Source organism: Triturus cristatus, chromosome 4_1, assembly GCF_964204655.1.
Source record: "Triturus cristatus chromosome 4_1, aTriCri1.1, whole genome shotgun sequence".
In the NCBI taxonomy this organism is placed as follows: Eukaryota; Metazoa; Chordata; class Amphibia; order Caudata; family Salamandridae; genus Triturus; species Triturus cristatus.
The window spans coordinates 163,677,267-163,698,440 of record NC_140585.1 but is presented as its reverse complement, the minus strand read 5'-3'; the positions used below and the strand labels follow the sequence as shown (position 1 = coordinate 163,698,440).

Here is a 21,174-nt window from a genome sequence, read left to right as displayed (position 1 = left end):
CACCTGCAGAAGAATCATCACTCATTTCTGATATTCTTTTAAAGCATGGATGCTGCTGAGGGTCATTTAGAGTGATACTAGAATGCTAGTTAAAACACATTGGTAATTAACTTATTACATTTTGCAACTTCTTTTTGAGCAGTACAGACCAATCACTGAATAAGTCATGCAAAGAGGGATGCAACTGTGAAAGGCATGATCACTGAGAGGGACCAATGGGGCCTAGCCAAATACCTGACAGAGATGCTGCTTGCTTTTGAGGATTTCACATGGTAAGTCAGCAACAAGGACAGCACCATGGGCCAATCTATCCCGTTGTTGCCTATGCTAAAGGAACAGCTAAAGGGGGTTTCTGGAATGTACGCCGGAGTGGATGAAAAAAAGCTCTGTATGAGTTTGTGGAGGGCCTAATCCTTCGCTTATCTGTTAAGATACAGGAGCAAAGAGACATTGTCCCAAACAAACATTACTGGTCACTTTCATTCCCTTTTTCAGATTCGGATGTTTCAAACTAAGTAACTTGGATTGGTGAGCAAGTCAGTGACCTATAAATAGAATGCCAGGGATTTAGAGGTCCCTGGAATTCAGCCTTCAACTTCAGAGCCTGAAGGCAGTGCTGTTGGCTCACAGCAACCAAAATCAAAGACAAGAAAATAGCAACAGAGGAACAAGAGCATCAGCCGCAAAATCTGGATCTGATTGGTTTCTACTGGCAGGGCTTAAGTCCAGTGCAGAGTTGACGGCAAAAAAGGTCAAGCAAGGTGGAGCACCAATGACTATTGAGAGTATGGTACAAACCTATATGGATGACCGAACAGAGGTCTATCTTTTTTTAAATAAAAACATTCTTTTTATTTAACATTCGCTCAGAACGTCTCTCCACACATATGCTGCAAATTAGTACACATATTTGTTTCATAGGTCTACATTCACAATTTGGTTTCACACACTCTAAACTTCCCATATCGTTCCACCCCCCTTTTCAAAGTCCCATGTATTCCTTTCATTGTCCCCAAATCTTGTCCCATTTTCTCAGATATCCTCTGGCTTTATATGTGACTTTCTCAGCACCAGCGCACCAATCCAAATCCACCTCCAATTCCTTCTGGTCTGGTGGTCGTCTCGCCCCCACTTCCTGGCTATGTTGCTTTGTGCCACTACTGCAGCAATTTTAAGCCATAATATTGTGTGCTTGCGACATTTTACCTCTCCAGTCATGCATATTAGCAGCCATCGCGGCATCACTGCAATCTCTAACTCGGTAAATTCAGAAATAACTGTTGTCACCTCCTTCCAGAAATTCTGATTGACGCTACATTCCAAAATGATGTGAAAGAAGGAGCCTATTTCACCACACCCCATCGCACAAAACTTTGATATACAATGGAACAGTCGATAAAAAAACATTCTTGAGGCATGCAACCTATATAGAATACGTAGTTAAGTGAGACATAATCAGGCTCTTACGGCTATTTCCCGTGGACTATGCACTGCCTCCTCCCAGTCCTCTTCCTCTAGGGTTCCTAGTTCTGTTTCCCACATCCTCCTTAGGGGGTCTATTGGATTAGGTGAATTGTGCTTTATTTTCTTATATGTTAATGAAGTGGCCTTTGATATCATTGGGTCTATTAATAATCTCTCTTCCAGAGGGGAGTAATCTCTGAGAATTCACCCTCCTTATTGTGTTGGCGTAGAGCGTGGCCTAGTTGAATGTACTTGAATCTCTCTGTGCCTGTCACCTCCATAAGTCTCCTAAACTGTATATTTCCAACACAGCCCATTTTTTAAAACCTTTTTAGGACCCCTCAATTCCTTTTGTTGGATGCTGTCCCACAATGGGGTTCTCCCGGTCAATTTCGCTTCCCAACTTATATGTTTTGTCGTTTCCCACCAAGCTCGCACTACCATTCGCATGTGTGGTGGAAGCTGCTTTTCCATATTTCTATGATGTAGTTCTGCTAGGTATCCCCTTTCTCCCATAACCCAATGGTCTGCTCTAAATGCTAGATCACTGCAATAAGTTAATGCCCAATTGTTAACTACAGTTAGGTGTGAGCCTCAGTAGTATTTCTGCATGTCCGGAACTGTGAGCCCCCCTTCATATACTCCCCATTGGAGTTTACAAAGACCTATTCTGGAGCCACCTCCATCCCATAGGAGTTTAGCTGTTTCCTACCCTAGACCACTGTCTTAGGTATTTTGCATGGGGCGTTTTGTAGGATGTGTAGTGGCATAGGTAGCCTCATCATTTTGAAGGTTACCGCCCTGCTCATTAAGGACACCAGTAGTTTCCTCCAGTGTTCCACATCGCTCTTTGGTCGCTGTTTTTGGGGGTACAAATTGTCTGATAGTAAGTCCTCCTCTCCCGTGAATATTTGATTACCCAAGTATGTGAATTTGGGTTTAACTACTAATGGTGTCATGTCCATCAGCCTCTGCAGGGTGTCTCCTGCCAATGGAAAGATAAAGGATTTGTCTTATTGTGTACCCCGAGTAACTCCCAAATAGTTGGAATATATGGAGTACCCTGTTGCAGACCTGTATGGGTGAAGCAGATGTAGGAGCAATCATCCACATATGGGGAAATTCTGCCCTCCCAGTTGCCTCCTACCTGCACACCCAATATTATTGTCTCATTTTGGACCCAGGCTTCCAGAGGCTCTAGTGCCAGGGCGAAGTTCATTAGCAAGAGCAGGCAAACCCGTCTTGTACCCTTTCTGAGGTGGAAGGGTCGGGATACTTTTTCATTTACCCTCAGCCTAGCCTGCGGGTCTTGGTACAGAAGTTTTGCCCAAGCGCAAAAGCTGGGTCCGAAGCCCAGTCTCCTCAGAGTCTACTCAGTCTACTCAGAGTTGTGTGAAAATAAAATGTCATTCTATATTGTCAAATGCCCCTGCAATTTTTGTCATTTTTGTCCATTCCAGTGCCCCATATAAGGTTAAGCCGCATGCCCCTTTGGGGCATGAACCCTCACTGGTACGAATTGACCAGTGTATATATCACCATATGCCATCTGTTTGCTAGTGCCTTTGCTAGCACTTTTATCTTTGTGTTGAATAGTGATATCAGCCTATATGACCCACACTTGACCCGGGATTTAACTTTTTGGGGGATCACAACTATCGTGGCTGTGTGCTGGTCAAGGTGAAGATCTCTCTCCCTAGACTCTTGATACATTTTTAACAAATGGGGTGCAATTTTGCTGGCTGCACTTTTATACAGCTCCACTGGTAGCCCATTACGGCCAGCCACATTTCCTGATTGTAAGTCAGTAAAAGTGCTCACTATCTCTTCCTCTATAAGAACTTGCTTTAATGCCTGTCTATCCTCCGCCGACAGTGTGAGGAGATAAATTTCTTGCAGTAGTTTGGCACAGTCCACTGCGGACTGCTTTGTTGATGAACTAGAGGGTGTTTCATAATATTGGGCAAATGCCTCTGCTATTTCCTTGCTTGTCTGGTGGGCTGCCCCTCCTCCCAGGGTATGTATTTCCAGAACCCAACATCTATCTTAGTTTCTTAACTCCAGCCATACAATAATTTTGTTTGCTTTGTCACCAATGTCATATAGTTTTCTCTGAATGGCTAGTGCTTGTGTTCTCGCCTTTTGCTCCCCCAAGTCTTTACATTCCTACCTTTTGAGTCAAAGTTGTTGCATCATAGACTCAGCTGCATCTCTATTTTCCAAGGTTTCTTTTTCAATCGAATTATCTCTTTTTCGAGTTCTTCCCACTTTCTAGCCTGCTCTTTTTATGTATACCAATTTGTGCTTGGGCGTACCCTCTAATCATAGTTTTGTATGCCTCCCACAGAGTGGAGACTGATTCCACGGAGCCCAAATTATCCTGAAAGTATTGTGTAGTACGAGCCTGTACCTTTTGCACAACCGTTTATTTCTGAAGTGCCATGGGTCTAGTCTTGGGGGTAGTGTTGCTTTTGGGTGGTCCCTGTAGCTGCACTTTAACCAGGGAGTAATCGAGATACCTCATGTGTTGTGTGTGGCCCCTCAGAATTTCCCTGCCTGTGTCTTAAAGGTAAAATTATAATCAAGTGGGGAATGACTTTTATGTGCGGCTGAGGTATAGGTATATTGTTGATTCGCAGGGTTGTGGGAGCGCCACAAATCTATTATACAAGTTGTCGCCATAGCCCCTGTCAGTCTATCCAGTTGTGGGTCCATTACTGTGTTCAATTCAACCCAAGAATGAGCATGCCTTGGGGCATTTCAAGTATGGTATTCCCCAATGCTGGGAGGGCATCACTATGTAACTTTGGAGAAATATACAGTATACAGTAAGCAGAAATTATCTTTTTTACTCTCCCATGTGCAAGTCAGTGCAGCATATCTTCCCAACTGGTTGTGCCAGCACCTAACCACTATAAATCGGATGGACGTCCTGGTTAGAATCCCAGCTCTCCTAGATCCTGATGAGTAACCCGCATGTGCTTGGAGTTTGTAGCCATATCGGACCAAGGCTTTACAATAGTTACCTTTTAAATGGGTCTCTTGAAGCAAAACTACGTCTGGAGTGTGGCGACACAGGTATTGTAATACCAGCGTATATTTACCTCACTACCCAATCCATTAACATTCCATGTCAAGATTTTCAGTGACATTGTGTATTAGTATTCGTGTTATTTGGTGGGGTCTGTCGATTTGCTTAGTCTGTTGTCCAATGAGTTTGTCTATTTCTAACTCTGTGTTCGATCTTGAGAGATGATTCCTTTCTCCGTTGATACGTGACATCATGTACGCCTGTGGATCGGTGTCAGAGGTGTCTCTGCCTACAACCAGTCCCTGGAACATGTAACCCCTACCCTGCATCCCTGCTTGGCAAGTCTAGAACCTCCCACCACCCCAAATTCCAGAGAGCCTGTCACCCCATTTATACTTGCGTCAGGCTAGGGTAGGCTGGAGTCGCCCAATGCCCCAGTCTCAACAGGGCACTCAGCCCATCTTAACCTACTAGTATAATTTCATGGATCTCACTACATCCATCAAAGTGGAGTCTCTGCTGCAGTTGTTTTATCTGCATGTAATGTAAAGCCTCTAATCCTGCTCTTTGGGTGGGGGCCTGTTGTTGGATGTTACTACAGACAGACATGTGGTGATCATCACATTATGCATGTGCTAGGCTACATATTATTAGTATGATGATCATTATCATGACAGTTGAAAGTTTGATCAGCCTGATAGTACATGCGGCCACTGTGATTGTTGGTTGACATAATACTCTCGTCATATTAATAGATCGCACATCAGTCATAAAAGGAATGATTGCAAAAAGGACTATGTTTTTCGATGTTGCCTCTGAGTCTTCTTGGTGCACTCCTGGTGAAGTTTAACTTCTGTCCTTCTTCATTCTACAATATAATTTTGGTTTTCCAATCCCAGGCCTTCTCTTCTCCTGCACAAAAAGGCAAAAGCACCATAGCACTCACGCTTATCTTACAGGACCGCATCAGCCAGGCACCCACGATTGACAGACAATACAAGAAGAATGTAGATGCATCTGTGTGTGTTGTTTGTCTCACACCTATATATTATTTTATTTACTATTTTCAAACCTAGGTGACAGAACATTTAGATATATAATAATATATCAACTCGGGTCTCTCTGGGGCTGACAGACTGTTTGGGTTGCACTGCCATGATTTAACTGTGTCATAATCAATCCTTCATTTCCTTTTTCTTCCCTCAACAGATTGATGAAGGTTGGCTGCTCATTGCCCAGTTGAATAATGTCTTTGTGTAGTGTTTGTCTTTGTCACACCTTTCCCTAAATCCCACTTCCCATCCATTCATCAACCTCCTAACACTCTTGCCCTGGACTGTGTGATTTATTGAGGTGTGACTTTATAACTTATACCATTTATTAATCATACACTTGGTGGAGTGGATGTAGCGACAGCAACACCAACTCGGTTCAGGATCTTTAGTTCTACTTTGTTTACTGAAACAATTGCTCACAATGGCTCCATTTACCCACTCACACATAAAAATTATCAATATTATCGATAAAGAAGAACATAATTCATCAGCATCATAATTCAGGCATTGTGTTGCACAGACTCTTAATCTTGTCACTTTCATAATGCGAGTATTTACTACTTTAGTTTTAATTGAAATACTAGCTCACCATTGCTCTGAATATTTTAGTACTGCTATCATGTATTCTTTGATGGTTGTAGTCTGGTCTCACATATTTTTAAAGCTATGATATAATAAGATATATAACCCATTTTTATTTACTTTAGTTTAGTTGTCTGCAATGAATAATCCTTTTAACTAATCCTACAATTGGAGTTCAACTAGATGGGAGAGAGACCTCACTTCTCTACCACCCTGGCATCTTGGGAAACCCTTCATTCCTTGATTCATCTATTTAGGTAAGAGAACAATGGAGTGAGTAAAAAATTGTCTAGCAAGCGCGACAAAGAATTTTCAATTCTATTAAGGACACGGAGGCGAGGATTATGCTTCCCTTTGCTTTACTGCAAACCACAGCAGCCAATAAAAACAACTTTAAACTCCAGCATACCCCGGAAGTACAACCCCCTCCATAGTATGCCCCAATCACTGTCAGTATATATAGTCCGAACCACGACATCACTTCCTCTTTCTTTGCATGAAACTCTTAACACAGTCCACAAACTTGACCGTTGAACACTGGACCACCGATTTCCCCATCGACGTGCGTCCAAACTTGAACCTCGAACTTCCTCTCCGGAAGGCGATGTCATCTGTCCAAAGCGAAGATGAGTTGTCTCCCTGAAGAGCCGTAACATCCTTGCCGATGCCAAAACTCCAGAACCTCAAGGTTGCTTGGTCTGTTCACCTGAAATGGAAATTGACATCGTAACGTCCATACAAAATGACGTTAAAGGCAATGTATAGGATTACCGGGTGGGTACAACATTATAACAAGTACATAATAATGCCATCATACCAGATGCTTGGGTGGGATAATCCTCGCCTCCGTGTCCTTAATAGAATTGAAAATTCTTTGTCGCGCTTGCTAGACAATTTTTCATTCTATGGCAGTCCACGGAGGCTCCGATTATGCTAGTTTAAAGTTGATTCACCACCACCGAAGCTACATCCACAATAGGTTTATGATAGAACGTTTTGAATGTGGAAACAGCCGACCAGTCCGCCACACTCATGATATCTTGCAACCGGGAACCCGCCCCCAAAGACTTTGAGGCCATAGCTCCCCTAACAGAATGAGCTCCAACAATGGAAACATCCACCCCCGCAAGACCCAGTAACCAAGTGACCCACCTGGCCAGGGTTGCAGATGTGACCGGGCGAAAAGGTCTCTGAAGAGCAATTAATAATTGTCCTGATACATCAGCTCTAAATTCCCTAGTACAATCTTCATAAACCTTCAAACACTTGACCACACACAATTTGCTGTGATGAGGAAAGGCAGGGTATGTAATACACAGAGAATGCGTTTTAGTACGCCTGGAAATCGTAAAGGAAACTCCCGAAGGAGTAAATACTCTACCTGCCAAATCCAATGCCCGCACATCCGACACTCGTCTACATGAGATTAGACACAGCAAGACTGTCAATTTTGCCGATAATTGTTTCCTAGACAGGGCTTCATTATTCGGCCAGTTCCTCAAAAAACGCAATACCACCGAAACATCCCAAAGTACGGTGTACTTAGGTTGAGGAGGGTTCACTAAATGAATCCCTCGCACCACCTTGCAAACCAAAGGGTGTTCCCCCACCGGTCTGCCCTCCACATGCGGATGGCCCGCCGAAACTGCCGATCTAAAGTTTCACCGTCCGGTATGCCAAACCGGATTTGGCCAATTCCGACCAAAAATTCACAATTAGATGGATGTCGGATCCCACTGGATCACTGTGTCGCTCACCACACCAACCAACCCATCGTTTCCAAGCAGATTTGTATCGCTTGTGTGTGGAGGGTGCCCACGCCTGGGATAAGAAAAAGAGAGTGTCTTGTGAAACTCCCGGCACCTGCCAGCGATGCCTGAAAGTATCCAGGCCATGAGAACTAACTGGTTCTGCAACACTAACGGGTGGCGAAGCCCCTGAGGATCCGTGAGAATGTCCGGAAATGAGCGAAGTCGAACCGGAGGAGCACAGGCCAAGGTCAAGGCGGTTGGGAACCATGCTTGCGCTTTCCAACAAGGAGTAAACTGGACCAGTTCCGCTCTCTGTCTGCGAGTGTGTGCCAACACTCTCGGGATCATGGCAAATGGTGGAAAGGCATATAGAATGCCCGTCGTCCACGAGTGAAGAAAGGCGTCCGAGCCGACCGCCAGAGGGTCCGGCCGCCAACTGTAGAACCGTGGAAACTGACTGTTGAGTCTGGACGCAAACAGGTCCAACACACAAGGTCCCCACTTGAGATTCAACGCTTCAAAACTGCTGGGATGCAGCTTTCAATCACTGCTGTCCCGCAAATGTTGTGAATTCCAATCGGCAATCACGTTGGATGACCCGGGAATATATTCCGCCGTCACCACCAGACGAAGGTCCAGGCAATAATGCCAGAAGTCCTTGGCTATCTCCGCCAAGAGGCGAGATCGGGTCCCTCCGAGCCGATTGATGTATCTCACCGTGGATGCAACAAGAAACCTTCTGCGGGGCCAGAGTCCGAATTGCAAATGCTCCCGCAAGAAGTTCCAAGCAGTTTATATGCAATTTCAGCTCCTCCTGAGACCAACGACCCCCCGTCTCCATGGTCCCGCACCGCGCTCCCCAGCCCCATCGACTCGCATCCGATTCTATCACCAAATCCGGGCTGGAGGAGAAAATGGCCCTGTCGTTCCATGCATCCATATGGTCTAACCACCAATTGATCTCCGTACGAGTCCCTGCTGAAAGGGCTATCTGTTGTGCATACGAGAGACCCTTGCGTAGATGCAACATTTTCAATCGCTGAAGGGCCCTGTAATGCAATGGGCCCGGAAATATCGCCTGAATGGACGCAGCCAACAGGCCTACAAGGCGAGCTAGCGTCCGTAAGGATATTGTCGGAGAGGCAAGCGCTCTCCTCAATTCCTTCCTGATTGCCACTCTCTTCCTCAAAGGAAGCAGTAACTGACACGTGAGAGAGTTGATCTGAAATCCTCAAAAATCCATCGATTGCGATGGAGTCAGAACCGCCTTCTATAGATTCAAGAGGAAACCTAGTTCCTGCAACAGTCGGAGCGTCCAAGACAGGTGCCTCATCAAGAGTTCTCTCGACTATGCCATAATTAGAATGTCGTCGAGATAAATTATCAGACGTACCCCCCGTTCTCTCAACCATTGCACTACCGGTCTCATGAGTTTGGTGAAACACCAAGGGGCGGAAGACAGACCAAAGGGCATCGCGGAAAACTCGAACCACTGGTCGCGCCAGAGAAACTGGAGAAACCTTCTGTGTGGCGGGAATATAGGAACCGCCAGATAGGCGTCCTTCAGATCTAAGCGAACTAGCCAATCCTGTTCTAGAAGGATGTCCCTCAGTAAATGGATGCCCTCCAGTACACGACGTCCCCAGAGGGACCGAAGCCGATAAACAAAACACCTCAGAAAAGCTGAAAACTAACAGCACAGTGAAAAGAATCCTGAATCTCTATTTACGCCAGCGGCACAATCGTCAATACAAGAACTTCCCCACAATTTACCACAACGATAAAAAGGTAAGGAAAAGCACTTATCTGCTGCTGCAGCAGCAAAGAAAGAGGAAGTGATGTCGTGGTTCGGACTATATATACTAAAGTACTGACAGTGATTAGGGCATACTATGGAGGGGGTTGTACTTCCGGGGTATGCTGGAGTTTAAAGTTGTTTTTATTGGCTGCTGTGGTTTGCAGTAAAGCAAAGAGAAGCATAATCGGAGCCTCCGTGGACTGCCATAGAATTCTTGTACTTGTAGGCAATATAGGCAATGGAAAGTGGGAAAAAGTTGTAAACCCACCTCCCCTTTGTGGTCAGTTGCAGACTGCAGAAACCAGAAGAGTAGCAGTAACACATAACTGTTATACAACATCAGCAGATTTTAAAAAGAGGCTGCTGCTGAGCTAAATATGGCAGCAATGCAAAGTAGAACACCCCAAAAAACATTTGAAGCATAATTACTATATTTATTACTATATTAACAACAATATAGGCTAAACAGTATAATCCTAAACTGGCCCATCCCTCTCCCCAAACAATTCTCCCCATCCCAAACCAATGATCATAATGTCCTAAAAAATTAAAACTCAAGGTCAAACTGTCCCGGTCCCAACTCCAATCCTACCCACAACAAATCCCAGTCCAACCCACCAAAACAAAGGTTAAAAATGGGGCAAAGGGGCAGAAGAGGGCACAAACAGTGGGCTGGGAGATTTTTGAGTAACCCCTCCATCTTAATCTGCATGACTTCCATCTTAATCTGCCTAGCTTTGACCTTTTCCAGACTCTGCATGATGTGACATGAGTTGCGGTCAGAAATTAAGCGGGGCATCAGTGATGGAACGCTGGTGGGCTGCTGCCAGTGGAATGTGATTCTGGTGTTGTGAGTGAGAGGCCGGAGGCACTAGGGGCTGGCTGGGGTCCTGGGCAGCGGCTAACTCTTCCTCCACCTCATGGGCCACCAGCCATTGGTACTCAACCCATATCACCTCCTTCTTCTGATGCTGCTACATTCTGCCAATTTGGATGACCACCACAGACAGCAGGAGTAACTGTTAAGAAAAAAAGAGAAATTGTAAACAATTCTCTGTGCAAAACACGTTTTAAACATTTAGCAGTGCATAGCACAGTAGCATTACCTTGCAGGTCCCATAGGGCCATTCGATCTGATGTGATTAGAGTTACAACCATTACCCACACATGTTTGACTTAAAATTGAAGGCAAATGACAAATGCACTAACTGTAGGGAATTAGGGCAAATGTAAACACAGCACACTAGTTTTAAAAAACTGTTATTTTTCTTTCTTATCAAGGATTTCCTAGTAGAACAAACCTAAACAGACACTTTGTGTGGAAAAATAACAATCAATTACCTTTCATTAAAGAGTAAGGCAGTACGCACTATGGAGTACACATTTTCTTTCTCTTGTTTGCTAAATTATTGGAGGCAGTCGAGCTGAGCTGGTGCCCAAGTCATATGCATTACTAGTCAAGTCAAGTCAAGTCAAGTCAAATGGTCTTTATTCGGATAAAAATATCCATAAAAGTACAAATCATCACCGCCAATTAGATATAATATACAGGCATAAAACACACACATTAAAAATCGATTTCATGACAATATTGCTGATGACGTGGGTAAAGATGTGCAAGGATGGCGATAAGGAGCAAAATAAATTCAATATACATAACATGTGAGTGTCGAGCCAACTTAATTACAATTTATGCAATAGACAATCCAAGAACATTGAATACAAAATCAATTTTGTCAATGTCAAAAGAAGTTTGTGCAAACGGGCAATAAAGTGCAGACAAATTCGGTGTAAACTCTATACAGACATCAGGCCTGACTATATCAATGTGCAAATAAGCAGTCTGTAAACATTGAATTGGATTAAACAGGAATGATAAATAAAATGCTATCTTATGGTGAGTCCATAGTTTTTCGTGAACGTACCGCAGATTGCAAAAATGAACTTACTCTAAGAATCATGACATCACTTCCTAACTGCAATATTTCATTGTATGCCAATTTGTAATCAGTGATAGTGTGTGACCTAAAATAAGGAATCAAATACTGTTTGGTGTATCTAGTGTAAAAATTACAAAAGAACAGGAAATGTAGGGTTGTTTGTTTTTGACCATTTCCGCATGGGCAGAGCAGATGCTCTAGATTTTTATTGAAACCAAGTGGGAAGCAGAGTGAGTATTTTATGCTCCCGTCACTAAGGCGAAAGAGCAGGCTCCTGTGCCATCTTCCAATATTTTTCTTAAGATAATCCTGTAACATGTCTTTTTTGTGACCAGGACTAGACAAAATAGAGATATATCTAGTTATAGATGGTTTACGAAGCTCTGAGTGTTCTCTTTCCCTTCGGAATAGAGCAAACAGTGCCTCTCTCATGGTTTTAATGTTCATGCCCTCTGTATTTGAAGGGTGAAGAAAGATATGTTCCAATTCCACACTGGCCAGGCTTTTCCTAACAGCATTAAGCCACTGTATAGAACTGCCCCTATCACATTTAAGGCAATCGTTAATTATTTCCTGAGTTAAGGTTGCAGCCGGGTTTTGCCATATCTTTAGCCAGAACAAGGCTGGCCGAGATCTAATAAAATCCTCAACATAATACAGATTTAATTCTTTATGGCATATATAGGTGGGTGATGAGATTTGTGCCCCTAAAATCTTTCTACAGAGTCTATTTTCTTCTGTCTGAATACCACTGCAATTTGTGTACCCCCACACCTCGGCGCCGTATGTTGCGGTGGGTAGGCATTGAGATTTATAGATCTGTATTAGGGGTATCACAACCTCAGCCCTCTTTGGCTGTCGTAGGCTTATAATTGAATTGACTGCTTTGGCAAGTTTATTTCTACCATGGACTACATGTGCTGACCATGATCCAGAGTCTGAAAAAATCAAACCCAGGTACGGGAAAGTGCCGGTACTTTTTAAAACATTGTCTCCTGATGCTATGTGATCAATGCGATGTTTTTTGGGCCCGCAGGACATAATATATGATTTTTTAAAATTGGTGCACAAGTCCAAATCAGCCATAAAAGAAACGAAGCCCATAATTAAAGTGCGAAGTGCTTTAGGTGTGCGGCCCATCAGGACAGCATCGTCTGCGTATAGGAGTACGGGAAGTAATTTACCGTTAATTTTCGGCACATCGCATGTAAGATTAGACAGGGATTTATTTAGTTCATTTATATAAAGGATAAAAAGCAGGGGGGCCAAGACGCAACCTTGTCTGACCCCCCTACCAATTAAAATATCCCCGGAGACCTCTCCTTCATTATTTATCCTTACACGGGCTTTTAGGTCTCTATGCAAATGCGCCAGAAAGTGGACGAGTGTCTTATCTAATCCGTAATTTAGAAGGATCTCCCATAATCTTGATCGATTTACAAAATCGAACGCTGACGATAAAATCATACTTTACTACTCTCTGCCGTCTGCAGCCAGGGCAGTTGTAATAGACAATTATCTTATTCCAAATGCCCTTCTCTTCTCTAAAATGCCTTTCAATCTTATACTGCCTACAAGGCAGCTAAATATTGATATACGTCACATATCAATCATGCGCACATCCTGTCTGCCATAAGTAAACAGTGGGAAAAGCGATGCACTGCATTACAGGAAAAGTATTACAAAACAGTATATAGATTGTATTTGACACGTTCATCACAGACTATCCCATCCACAAAAGTCAAGGCAGTTACTGAGTTCCAATTTACTCCCTGACCTCACAATCCAAGACACTTTATAATGGTTTTTTACAACAATCGCATTTGCTTGTCAGTAAGGAAAAGGAAAGGAAACTTAAATTACACTGCAACAGGGTAAGTTGGAGTGATTAGGTGGGTAAGTAGATGTTTTACTGATCATTATCATCAGCCTAAGTTTTGGCTTCTGAGTCACTGTGGTTGACAATGTTGAAAGGGAATAATTTGAAAAGGTGTAAATCCATGATGGAAGCCATGATGTAATATATCACTTGTCTATAAAACTATGGCACATTGTCAGGAACACTGTAGCCAGTGCACACACCAGGAACAGTCAGGGAAAAAGCATGTGAAATTTAGGAAGGCTCAGCAATTCACATTGGAGAAGATCTACTTCAGCCACCAAAACTGCTCTAAAACATTTTCTGAATCTACTCAGCATTTCACCAGCTATGGATTTGAGAAACAGAAACTGCAAATCAGAGAAAAGAGGTCAGCGGACTAGTTCATTTGAGCGCGAGGTGGCAGCAGACCAAAACGTGCATGCGCAAGTGTTAAACACTGTACTTCAACTGTTTCCAGTGAGGCGCTGTTGCCGTCTTTCATCCACTCATCATTTCTGAGGAGAATCTAGTTATTACAAGGACACCAAGTAGTGTCTCTTCACAGTGCTTGCGTAACACATTTGTGCCCGTCAATTTTTTTGAAAGTTAGTGAACTTGAGCTCCAGTGTAGTGGTTTTATACGGCGCATGTTAAATAATACTACAGAATTTCTTGGATAGTGACAGGAGTCACTTCGAGTACATCCTTCTCTTTGAACTATCTACAATAACCAAGTAGTGTCTTTGCAATTCCACTATTCAACACTTACTAGTTTGCAAGCAGTTTTGGGTAAGCAAAATACAAATTTACTAAGTGAGCAGAACCTCAGGTAAGATTTCCTTCTTGTAATATAAGACTATTCAATAGTTCACAGTACACCTCAAATTTTGGGAAGAACTCTAAATATTTACAAGACTACATCCGGAACTAATCCAGAAAGAATTCTTAGAGATTCTACAACAAACGTAAATCCAGCAGCACATCCTTTCATTGGTGCAGAAAACATTTAGAGAGAGGCTATTAACTTGCATGTCATTGGTTAATAGTACAAAAAATTATTTATTTTTTTAGAGCAAAACTAATGTACGCTTGAGTTACAAAGTGTGAGTTGTATGATTTCTATTCCATGCAGGTACAACATTGCAGAACCCATATTAGAAAGATCAGAAGGAGACCAGAGTAAGAAGAACTGAGAATACTTCCTCTGCAAGGTAGTCTCTCTTGTCTATCCACTTCCCCTTTCACCCCAGCTGTTGCTCTGCGCAAACATATTCAATTACAGTAGGCGTGGGGGGCTTTGGCTTCATGTTCATCTTCTGTGGGATTATATTAAGGTATCTTCTGACACACATGCAAAGAGTAGGGTTTTAAAATGTTTTGGTGAGGCTTTGTGGGGAAAGAATAAAGGAGTGAAGTACAGGTAGGAAGTGAGTGAGTAGGCACTGGGAGGGAAGGGAATCACACTTAGTTGCCATGCATTGAAAACTTTGTAAATGCCACACTAACTCAAGCAGACACATATTGCACAGCCAAAACTGTAGTGACAAATTGAACCTTACAGCGGTTAGGTCATCATGGGTGGCACTGGCAAAAGAGCCATGGGTAGGGATAGAGGTGAGAATTGATGATGGGTGGATGCAACAAGTATCTGCAACACTTAATAAAATACTGTGAGTCAAAGGAATAGACAGGAATACCACACTTTGAATCAAAGCTTTGATACAACTATTCTAGGTAAGTGAAGTAGGTGAGCATACCCTTATCAAGATTGAAGGGGGTCCCTATTTCTTCATCCAAGCAATTATACATTCATCATTTCATATTCCTCACCCTGGGCTTGGATACACACCATTTAAGCTTTACATACATTCTCTCATCCAGTCTTTTACCATGGAAAACCATCCATCCATATATATCCATCCATCTAAACATGCATCTTTCACCAACATTAATTTGCCCTCGATGCATCCTTTCACCCATTCACCCATCCTACTTAAACCTACCTGAGAATTCCTTTAACCCACTCAGGCAGGCATCCTTTCACTCACCAGTGTACAAATCAATATATGGTCACTGACTGTGTGTTTTTAAGAAACATTATGACCTGTGCCTTATATTTCAAAAAGCCTTTTTTGAAGTAGGCATGCATGTTTCTGTACTTAGTTTCTTTCCTGTATCCCCTGTAATGTTTGATGTGACGGCTTCCTGATGAAGGCATCCTTTACAAAATATGCATAGTTTGTCAACGGAACGTCAGCTTCTTTACCATCTGAGCCACTCACATTGTGAAACTATTGTCACTATATTATAATTGACTAATCAATGTAATGCATATTGCATCATATGAAAAGAAATGTTATTAAGTGTATAATGAAAATGCATTAACTATTGTTTTAACTATAGTATAGGACACTGCAGAAGATTTATATGTGTTTTTTAGAAAAGATCATTATATATTTTTGATGAGATTAAGACCAAAACAATAAAGAAAATTACAAATATTTTTGTAACAACCATATAAGCAGTCATATAAGTCATTTGATACATCATAACTATGTTGCCTGTTGTTATGTTAGCCAACATATGACATGCCTGCATATATGTACTATGTGTCACTTGGCTAACTGTGGTTCTCAACTAATCCGTTCACTCATACCCTTTCTTCTACCCAGGCAGGCATCCTTACACAACATATATTCTTTCATTCATCTTTTACCCACCTATGCATCGTATCACCCACCTTTATGAATTATTTCACTTACGTATTCACCCATGCATCCTTACACTCATATTACATTTCACCCATCCTTTCCCTTTCCATCCTTTCTCCCATTTTCTATTAACCCATTGTTGTTAAACTTCAATATCAACCTTCTAAGTTCCAGAAGGAAGAGGCCATTAACTACTCACCTCCTGCTATACTCCCTAAAGTGGGGTGGTCACAAGTCAACACTCTTGCAGTGAGTATATATTACTAATTGTCAATCAGCAAACAATGTGACTTACCACTGCGCATCCCTGCCGCTGCTGGGACTCCCTTCATTTGCAACTGCTGCATCAACTCTCAATGCTGGTTTCGGCACTGGTGTTCTGTGCAGCTCGAAAAAACATTTCCCATTACATTTTAGATGCCAGATATGCATCTTCCATTATTAATAATATTTTTTAGCAAAATACAACTACAATTTATCACTACAGTTCAGTAACACTATCTTCTATCAAATTCTAAATATGATGTTGGGGATTTTGGTGGTTGGTGATGTTTGATGAGTCAGGTAGTCAAGCCAACCAAAACGTTTCTGTAATAGAGAGGCAGAACTATGATGAATTTGGTCAATGAAGCTTAATGAAGGGGTGGAATAATTGATCAACAAAAGACATATGGTTTTTGTTGGTGAATGCAATAGGTCTTCCTCATACTTCGAGCCATGCTGCACTAGCATCAACTGCTGATATACTATAATAATAATTCATATACAACATTGGGGGTTCCGCTATTACCATGGCCACTCTCTTGTTTTACTGTTTGAGCATGAGCAAGAAAAAGAAAGCCTTCCCAACAAACCATGCATACACTACCTAAGTTAGGCATGCAATCTTCATAGTAGAGTAGAACAGACGTTCCAGTACAGACAGTTTGAAGACAAGTCCTGTAGCTTGAATCATAGAAAATAAGTAAATATGATAATATAGGGGGATAAGAACAATTTAGGAAAAATCAAATAGAACTAAGAGGAGTTGAATATAGGAAACAGGCACAGAAAAAGGATAATAATTCTAATTGTGTAGTGCCAAAAGTTAGGGAAAAAAATATTATGAACAGGAGGACCTACTTGGGACAGCAAAGTCATCTGCCGAGGCACTTGTGGAGGAAGTGACAGCTCCCTCGCTTGCCTAGCTGGATCTTTGAGGCCCATCCCTCTTCCTGCACCTGGATGCTAATTTAAGAAATACATAAAATAAGATTAGTGGTACAGTTAATAGTAATCTCCACAAAAAATATTTCGGCAAGGAAATGCAAACACAGTAAGGTTGAACTTTTCTAAATAAAACTTCCTATATTACCAATAGTATTGTAGACCAATTCCTAATTTCCTAACCCTATTCCAAATTTCTTAAACTACATTTTGAAACAACTAACACATTGCAACAAATGATCTTTTCTTCTCATCTCATTCTCATTCTCTTAGTCTCAAGTTACCCTCTTTGATGGGCCTAACTCAATCTGCATTTTTTTAATGCATAGATGCATGCATACTACACATCAACCGTAATTTGCCTGGGATTGGGACTGTATGAGATATAAAAATAACAAAGGCACAGAGAAGTGAGAGAACACACTATCTCACTAAGACTAATAACTACAACTATCTGGACAGGGGAGTGTCTGCATGACTATTTAAATAGACAGCCCAAGCCAACTAGTAGGAAGAGGTAGCGCTGCTGAGCACCTCTCTACTCTATGATCACATAATATTGTAACATAAACTTAGCTTACCTGAGTGTGAGCAGCTTGCCTGCTATTTGGGAAAAATATTGGCATATATTGAACACAGCAAATAAATAATTATTCCTCATCAAGCCTCGCAACCTTCACACCCAGCAGCTCGAGCAGGTCCTGGTCCGTATCCAGGAAGTCAGCCTTCCAGTGCATAAGCTGTTGATGGGTGCACAGAGACCAGCACACTGTCTCCCACTGCTGCTTATGCTCCCAGAGGGCGTGCCGGCTGCCAGACCTTGAGCTTGGGGAGGTGGTACTGCACATTAAAAACTGCGGCAGCCACCCCCACCCGACAGCAGGTTGTGTAGGGCTGCACTACTTTGTGGCCTGTGCGTTTTGCTGGTTCGGTGGGGGTCAGGCACTGTCACTCCCCTGGTCTACCATGGCACTGGGTGGGGGAAGAGAAGAAAGCAGAAACAGGAAGGAAAAAGAAGGAAGGTAGGAAATAGAAAAGTAATGAAAAAAATAAAAAAATACAAAAGTCCAGTAAAAACATAAAATACAAAAGCACAAAGACACAGGGTAAGGTAATAATTAAAAATGATGGGTAGATAAGTTTCAGAAGGGTAACATTAGATGGATTAAAGAGGGATTAAAAACGTAGGCTGAAGCACCATAAACATAGCAAAAACAACATGGCTGTGCCCATGCAAACTTCATAGAGCCATTCACACTTGATTTCTGGTGTGAGAACGCACTACAAATTGTGTATAGCATGTGAATAGGCACAATGAGCAACTCAACCCACTTATAGAACTCCGCATAGTGCTGCAGAGGTTTTTACCACTTTGTGGAGTTCCACGTAGCACGCCTACACAAACTCCGCCCAAGCATCATATTTTATTCATATAGGTACCAATTAGAAACTAGTAAATGTAACTTAATTTTTAAACAAACAGAACTGCTTACTAAATGAGAAAATAATACATATGACTATATAGAGAATTTAAAGCACATTATATAACCAGTTGTGAAGAGGTATCATAGCAATTCTTCTAGATACATCCACTTTGAAGTGGTGGATGTATCAGAAAAACTGTAGTGATATTGAGTGCACTTTCTAATTGAACTGCCTACATTTTCGGGACCTCAAAAAACGGCTCATGGCCGTTTTCTCCGGAGCAAAGAGAGAGTGTGATGCTAAGAGACGTGACAAAAAGCATGTGACAGATGGCTAATGGGCAATCTTACCTGGAAAATCATGTGCATCTTTTTCAATCTAAAGATGAATTATTATCTGGACTTTTCCTTGCTTTGCAACACTGACTAATAATTAGTAAGATTCATTATTCTACATAATGCAGGTTTTAATGTGTGTACATCGGAAAATACTGAATAGAAGTTGATGTACTTCCTACATGTTTTCCTTCTCTTAGATAAATATTATCACCCAAAGACATGATGCCGAGAAATGAAAGCACTGTGACCATATTCTTCTTCGTGGGATTCACCAATGACCCAAAGCTGGAAATTCCGTTCTTTTTACTGTTTTTATCAGTCTACACCTTCACTCTGTTGGCCAACATAAGTATTATCGTAATTGTCTGGCTGAGCCCCCAGCTCCACACACCCATGTACTTTTTCCTCACCCAACTTGCTTTTTTGGATTTATCCTTTACCTCTGTTATCTGTCCCAAGATGCTGGCTGATCTTCTTACTGAGAAAAGGATAATTACATGTTCTGGCTGCATTGTTCAAATATTTTTCTTTTGTGGCTTTGGTGGCACAGAATTCTTCTTATTGGCAGCGATGGCATTTGACCGATATGTAGCAGTATGTAGCCCATTGACATATATAGTCATCATGAACAATGGTATGATTTTGCGTTTGGTTGCAGGGTCATACATAGGAGGCTTTCTAGGTTGTCTGATAAATACAAGTTGCATTTATCGATTATCTTTTTGTGGCCCTGATGTCATGAACCACTTTGTTTGTGATTTTCCAGTGCTCTGGAAGATGTCCTGCTCTGACATCTCGTTAAATGAATTGATTGTTTCTATATTTGCTTCCATCATAGTAGGAGGTTCTCTCGTTGTTATATTTGTCTCCTACTCTTACGTTTTTATAGCCATCCTGAAGATGGGTAACACAACACGGAGAAGCCGGGCAGCCTCCACATGCCTCTCCCATTTGACCTGTGTTTTTCTTTTCTATGGCAGTACCTTCCTGAATGAGATACGTCCCAATGCAAGTTCTTCAGAGGTACAGTACAAAGTGGTTACTGTGATTCTCACCATCCTGACACCTGCTTTAAACCCCCTGATATACAGCCTGAGAAATAATATAGTGAAGGAAGCTGTAAGAAAGATATTGAGCTGGACATTTAAAACACAGTGATGGAGACTATTGCAACCACCAAGATCTGACAGATAATGAAACACTATTTAAGTATATATTAAGGTATTTCTTATACATTAAGTCAAGTGAGCTGACTGGATAACGGTGCTATGAAAGATGGACCTGGTGCTATCTGCACAACTATACACTTGGATTACAGGATACAGTTCCAGGAGTGGAGAATAAATTTACGATCCTGGCAATGCTAGATAAAAATATGCCTGGTGAATAAGTAAGTAATTTATTTATTTGTATGAGTCAATCAAAACCTTTACAATATTCACTTGACGACATAATTCATCTAAATAAAACCAGTTTCATCATGAGTAGTTACAAACAATAAAAGACTTTGGTACAATTTATGTAAATTACGTAACATATTTCACTCTAGCTAGTTTATGCAGGGCTTCTGAGGAATATCAGAACATTCAGTATGCAGTAAGTAGTCCTTATATCTGGGTTTTGACAGTCTCATAAAAGTGCCTGGTGCATTGTGCTGTGAAAAAATCTACCGTTGGATTTCCTATATTAGAGAATATTTTTTTTTTATGAAAAATGTTTTGACATAATGTGTCTGCCTCATCATTGCAGTTATGGCAAAATAATTTCCTTGGTATGGAAGGAGCCATGCTTTAAGCAAGGCAGTTTGCGTTGTGTGTTTCCTGTTGGAAATTGCCAGTTCCGGGAAGTGGTGAGCTCCCGTTATCGTGCTTTTGCATCCTGTTGTGTGAGCTTGCTTGGGTGGTTCTCCCCCAGGACTTTCCAACTCAAATTCTGAAGTACCCTGTGGAATAGTCGTGGTTGGATGGCCCGCTTTGTCATCTGTCTTTGGCGATGGGAGTTCAGATGTAAAA

The 21,174-nt window shown here is 41.9% G+C and overlaps 1 long non-coding RNA gene across 1 annotated transcript; it reads left to right on the top strand.

Annotated features, from left to right (window-relative positions):
• Nucleotides 1–6,352: 6,352 nt before the first annotated feature.
• Nucleotides 6,353–19,487, top strand: LOC146853790 (uncharacterized). The gene is made up of 3 exons (XR_014980721.1): nucleotides 6,353–6,389; nucleotides 14,615–14,693; nucleotides 19,360–19,487. It is a non-coding gene; the product is annotated as an uncharacterized LOC146853790 (long non-coding RNA).
• The last annotated feature ends 1,687 nt before the right edge of the window (nucleotides 19,488–21,174 follow it).